This window comes from Dipodomys ordii, unplaced genomic scaffold, assembly GCF_000151885.1.
Source record: "Dipodomys ordii isolate 6190 unplaced genomic scaffold, Dord_2.0 Scaffold1, whole genome shotgun sequence".
NCBI lineage: Eukaryota > Metazoa > Chordata > Mammalia > Rodentia > Heteromyidae > Dipodomys > Dipodomys ordii.
This window is the reverse complement of record NW_012267217.1, coordinates 39,799,305-39,805,304: the sequence shown is the minus strand read 5'-3', so window position 1 is coordinate 39,805,304 and position 6,000 is coordinate 39,799,305. Positions and strand designations below refer to the sequence as shown.

The 6,000-nt window shown below is 41.2% G+C and overlaps 1 pseudogene; it reads left to right on the top strand.

The window, feature by feature from the left end:
• The first annotated feature begins 363 nt into the window (after positions 1–363).
• Positions 364–799, top strand: LOC106003140 (annotated as a pseudogene).
• Positions 800–6,000: the final 5,201 nt, after the last annotated feature.

Below are 6,000 nucleotides of genomic sequence, written 5' to 3'. Positions count from 1 at the left end.
ATCATCACTACAAAAATAAGAAGTCATAAATGATACATCATGGGTATTTGCAAGGACAAGGAGCAAGAAATATAGCCCTCAAGAACCTATGAGCCAGAATGAGTAGGAGAAACATTAGAACTCATTGACATATGCAGAAACTTTCTGAGTAGAGTTCCAGGCACTCAGAAACTTGGAGAGAATCGACAAATGGAATTGCATCACGCTAAGAAGTTTCTGCCAAGCGAAGGACGCAGTTACTAAGGTAAAAAAGGCAGCCTTCCAGAACGTGGAGATCTTTGGGAGATCTTCGCTGGCTGTACATCTAAGAGTCTAATAGTATCCAAAATACATGAGCTCAAGAGTTTACCTACCCCCAGCTTTGCTCAGCGGCCGGCAAGATGGCGGAAGTGGAGCAGCAGAAGAAGCCGACCTTCCGCAAATTCACCTACCGTGGCGTGGACACGTCCTAGGAGCAGCTGATGCCGCTGTACAGTGCCCGGCAGCGGCGGCGGCGGCCCAGCCCGGATCTGCGCAGAAAGCAGCATTCACGGCTGAAGCCCCTGCGCGAGGCCAAGAAGGAGGCATCGCCCATGGAGAAGCTAGAAGTGGTGAAGACCCCGGAGACATAATCATGCTGCCTGAGGTGGTAGGAAGCAGGTTCGGTGTATGCAATGGCAAGACATTCCACCTGGTGGAAATCAAGCCTGAGATGATGGGCGACTACTTGGGTGAGTTCTCCATCATCTACAAGCCTGTGAAGCGTGGTCGACCGGGCAGTGGAGCCACCCACTCATGGTGCTTCATCCCCCTCAAGTAACCCGCGCAGCCAATAAAGGCACATAGTTCCACCTTCCAAAAAAAAAATTACCTACCCCCAAATTAACAACTCAATTAATCAATGGATAGGAAACTTCTCAGAAGTAAGACATAAACACATGAGAAAATACTCAACACCTCTAGACATGAGGGAAATGCGAATCAAAATGACACTGCAGCCTGGCACTGGTGGATTGTGACTGTAGTACTAGCTACTCAGGAGGCTGAGTCTGAAGATCATGGTTCAGAGCCAGCCCTGGCAAAAAAGCCCATGAGACTTATCTCTAACTAACCACCAAGAACCCAGAAATGGAGCTGTGGATCAAGTGGTAGAGCTCTTGCCTTGAGCAAGAAAGCTCTCGCACAGCAGCCAGACCCTGAGTTCAAGCCTCAGGATCTACACCAAGAAACAAAACAGAACAAACAAACAAAAAAAAGCTCTCACTGAAATCCCAAACCCAGTAAGATTATCCATCATTAAGAATACAAACAACAAATGCTGGCAGGGATACAGGATAAAGGAAACCTATTACACTATGGGTGGGAATGTAAACAAATACAGTCACTCTGAAAGGTGGTTTGTTGATTTCTCACAAAATGAAATATAGAATTACCCTATGACCCAGTGATACCATTCTTGGAATACTGCAAGTCAGAATACAGTAAAGACATTTGCACATTCATGTTTATTGCTGCACTATTCATGATAGCCAAGTTATAGAAACAGCCCAGATGCCCTACAATGGATGAGTGATCCAGAAAAATGTTATACAGAGAGAAAGAGAGACAGAAAGAGAGAAAGAGAGAGTGAGTGAGAGAGAGAGAATGGAATTTTATTCATCTGTCAGAAAGAAATGGATGGGAAAATTTATGTTAAGTGAAGTAAGTTAGGTTCAGAGAGAAAAATAGCATATACTTTCTCTCATATGTGAAAGTTAAAACTAAATTATAAATATATATGACAACACATACAGGGCTATACACATGTGTACCCAAATAAATTGACTACAGGGTGGTAAACTCAGGAGAAGATTCTAATGTTGTAATTTCTTTTCATAACTAACAAAATGAATACCAGGAAGCTGAAACATGTTTTGTAAGGAAGAGGGAGGGCGGATGGAGGGGCCAGACAAATGAAGAGAGGAAGGGTGGGCAAATACAGTCATTATATTCAATGTAAAAAAAAAACCCACAGCCACCACTGAGTCACAGTACTGTGACTCCTGTGACCCCTTCCTTCTCAGGAAGGGGTCTATATTTGGGGTTAATACTTTGTGGGCAGTGTCTTGTAATTCTTAATAATTTTACCTTTGAATTGTGTTTCATAAGTGAAGTCTAGTGGGACCACAGAACATGCACCAGTGACTAGGAGCCTGCCTCTATTCTTGCTCCTGCAGGTTCTCAGTGACCAGTCCCTGCCCCCTGGCCTCTCTCTCCCCACTTCTACTTATAACCAGTCTTGCTTTCTTCCAGAGAAGCAATTGGATTGCATTGGCAGGAGAGTGAGGCTTACTTCCCCGCCCCACCCCATCCAGTGTCATCACCATCATCAGCCTCCTGAGACCTGCTGCTGGGGAGAACCAAGGTTCTGCAAGCAGAACCTCTTGAGGTGGGGGAAAGAAAGTAATCTTCCCTGTATTAAGCTAACAGTACGACAGCATGTTCACCATGGGGCTTTCTAGCCCCTTGCAATTCAAGTAAATAAAATTAAAATAAAATCCTAGTACCAAGGATTTCAGTCCCTTGCAGGTCTTACATCCACCGTAGGTTGAAAGGTCAGACGGTGATGGAATGGACTTGCTCTAGACAAGACCCTACATTTTCACTTGGCATTAGGTCCTACAAATTATGTAGTCAATCCTGACTATGCCTCTTACAATAAAAATTATCCCTAAACATTTCCAAATATGACTGAAGACTGCAGAGCATCTCTTTTTTTTTTCCAGGTCACTATTTATTTTTATTAGTATTTCCTTTACTGGAAGCAGGAGCAGTTTTACACAGCTATCCAAAACAGATGGTATTTACATTATTAATCATATGGAATGGGTGAGCTTATTTACAAAATGGGATTCTTTCCCCTCATGCCACCCCCACTTTTCTGGCTTGTGGCTTTAATTAGGATTTTTCTGGTTTGTATTTTGTAGTCCAAAGTGAGCAAAAGGTGAACTGCTAGTTTTTGGTTATGAAATCTCTCAGTTTTTTAAATAAAATACTCAGTTGTTCACACTGGATAAAAAATTTTTAAGGCAAGATCTCGCTGTGTAGCTATGACTGGCCTGTAATTTGTGGTCCTCTGCCTCAGCCTCCTAAGAGCTGTAGTTACAAGAAAGTACCACTATACCCAGTTTTGAATAAAAGATTTTATATAATACCTAATATTGGGCTGATTAAATACATGAATGCCATTCTTTTTGCTAGTTTGCTTTGAGATGTTACTCTTCTAGTTTTTGGGTGGAAATTTTTAAAGTCAAAATTTGTTGTTGCCAGGCACCGGTGGCTCAAACCTGTAAACCTAGCTATTCAGGAGGCTGAGATTTGAGGATCAAGGTCCAAAGCCAGCCCAGGCAGGAAAGTCCGTGAGACTGTGATCTCCAATAAACCACTAGAAAACCGGAAGTGGCGCTGTGGCTCAAGCGGTAGAGCACTCACCTTGAGCTGAAGAGCTGAGGGACAGCGCCCAGGCCCAGAGTTCAAGACTCACGACCAAAAAAAAAAACATGTTGTTAGCTAGTTGGTCTCACCTTGAAAAATCTTCAGATTGAGAATACCCTAGTTTATACTTGGCAAAATAATTGTATTCTCTAATAATGACGTGGATGACGTCTGGGCAGACATTTCTTTATAGGTTTTGCACTCCCGTGTTAGGCTGGTTTTTCAGTTCTGGAAAGATGACAGTACGGAAGCACTGGGTGTCCAACTACAATCAGAGCCAGATCTCCCAGTAGGCTGGCATCTGGGCTATGGAGAACCCTGTCTAGAGGCTCCTGAGTAGGCACTTAGCTAAGGTAGGGCTACTTCTAGTTTTCAGCCATGGTGTACAGTGGGGCCATGGTCCTTATCAGCTGCGTGGATGATTTGTCCATTTTGATTTCCCCTGACTCCTTTCCAGTGGTGCAGAGAAGCAGAAATTAACTGTACATTTTTACTCCATGGTTAGCACAGTATTATTAGAGACATTTAATACATGCATGGTTGAGATGTTTTTTTTTTCCATCAGTAGTTGGGTCCCTCCTTCCTTTGTTTTGTTTTTTGGGGTGGGGAGTACTACTGGGGTTTGAACTGAAGCATTTCTTTTCAAGTGTTGTGTTTACATATAAGGAACTACAATTTGTCTCAATAGCATATCACACTAATGTAGCCACACTAATGTAGCAAGGTCCTGGGTTCAATGTCCAGCATTCAGGAAACAGGAAATAAATTCTTTAGAGAATTCAAAATTAAAATTTTGAAATAGTAAAACATGGGCTGGGAAGTTGACTCAGTGGTAGAGTGCTTGCCTCAAATGCATGAGGCCCTGGGTTTGATTCCTCAGCACGACATAAGCAGAAAAAAGCCGGAAGTGGTGCTGTGGCTCACGTGGTAGGGTGCTAGCCTTGAGCTGAAGAGCTGAGGAACAGTGCTCAGGCCCAGAGTTCAGCCCCCACGACCAAAAAAAAAAAAAGAAATAGTAAAACAGTTTTAGCAAACATCTACATTTTTCATGTTAAGAATTCATCATCACAGTAGACACTACAGATGTAAATTATCCCCTTTGTCCTTTGCTTAAGAAATTCTTAGCAGAATTGAGTATGAAAATTCTACATACCTGAACTTTGGATCTCTAAACCTCAACTACTCTTTTTCTAGTTCCCAACATGCAAAATAGAAAAAGACTACTGGAAATGAAGTAAAAGGAGGTGAAGAGATAATGGCATCTCTCTAACATGGTTGGATTAGAGGCCAGAGGCAACCTCTGGGTTATTTCTGCACATGCCATTGTAGCAGTGACTCACAATTCTGAGTCATCCTACGATTTCAACCAAGAATTTGATTTAGAAGATCCAAGGGAGGTTGGATCACTTTTAGAACTAAGATTTTTCTCTGTATTTACCCAACTTTGTAGGACCACCCTATAAATCCTCTAGATAAGAATTAAAACAGAAATACAGAATAGATTCATGGATCTCAATCTTAGAGCTCATTGGGTTTGAAACCTAATACATTTTCCAAAATTATATAATTTCCAGAGGGCACCAAGCAGATAGAAATATACTATAGTGCTCAATTCTTGCCATTAGACTCTCTATTGGAAAAGATAAAAGCCTCAAAGAGACAGACATAAAAATTTGTGCACACATTAAGAAAGGTTGTCATGGCAACATTGCTGGAAGATATGTATTTTTAAATCTTAGTAAATTTAGCATTCAAAATACATTTGCATGTCCCTCAAAGGTTTAGATCCAGAATATTTTTTAAAAATTGTTTTCAAATTCCTTTGGAATCTATACTTCTTTGAAAGCTTTATAAAATCCTATGAATATAAAGGCAGCATAGATTTAAGCACGTATTTCAGAAGGCCTTACATGAGAAGATCCAAATTGAAAGCTTAGTAACATTCTTCTACTCCCAGAAGCTCTTTCTAGGCTTCTATCTCTATATTTTAAGTTGTTAAATCCCTAAACATCCTTTAAAGCTCTAAAAGTCAATTATCTATTTGTTGATAACCTTGCACCATAAGCAACAAATCATGGGAACTGAACACATCTAGCACAACAGTATAGTTAAGCAACAATTCATACAAATTAATATTGTTTTGTAACTAAATCAAACCAGTTTTTAACTTTCTTATTGTTGCTTCACTTTGAAAGGTCTTTGTTATTTCTATTTAACATAAATGTTAAGTTTTCCTTGATAATACACTTAGTGTAATTCTTTTGCTCATTCACTGAAAATAAAACAACGGTTTGCAATTAGGGTGTAGTTCAGTGAAAGAGCATTTGCTTAGGAGGCATGATACATGGGGCCTAACCCTCAGTTCCACAAAAATAAGAATAAAGTTAAGCCGGGCGACAGTGGCTCATGCCTGAATCCCAGCTATTCAGGAGGCTGAGATCTGAGGATCACAGTTCAAAGCCAGCCTGGGCTGAGTCTGTGAGACTCATCTCCAATTAACCACCAGAAGCGGCGCTGTGGCTCAAGTGGTAGAGCATTCGCCTTGAG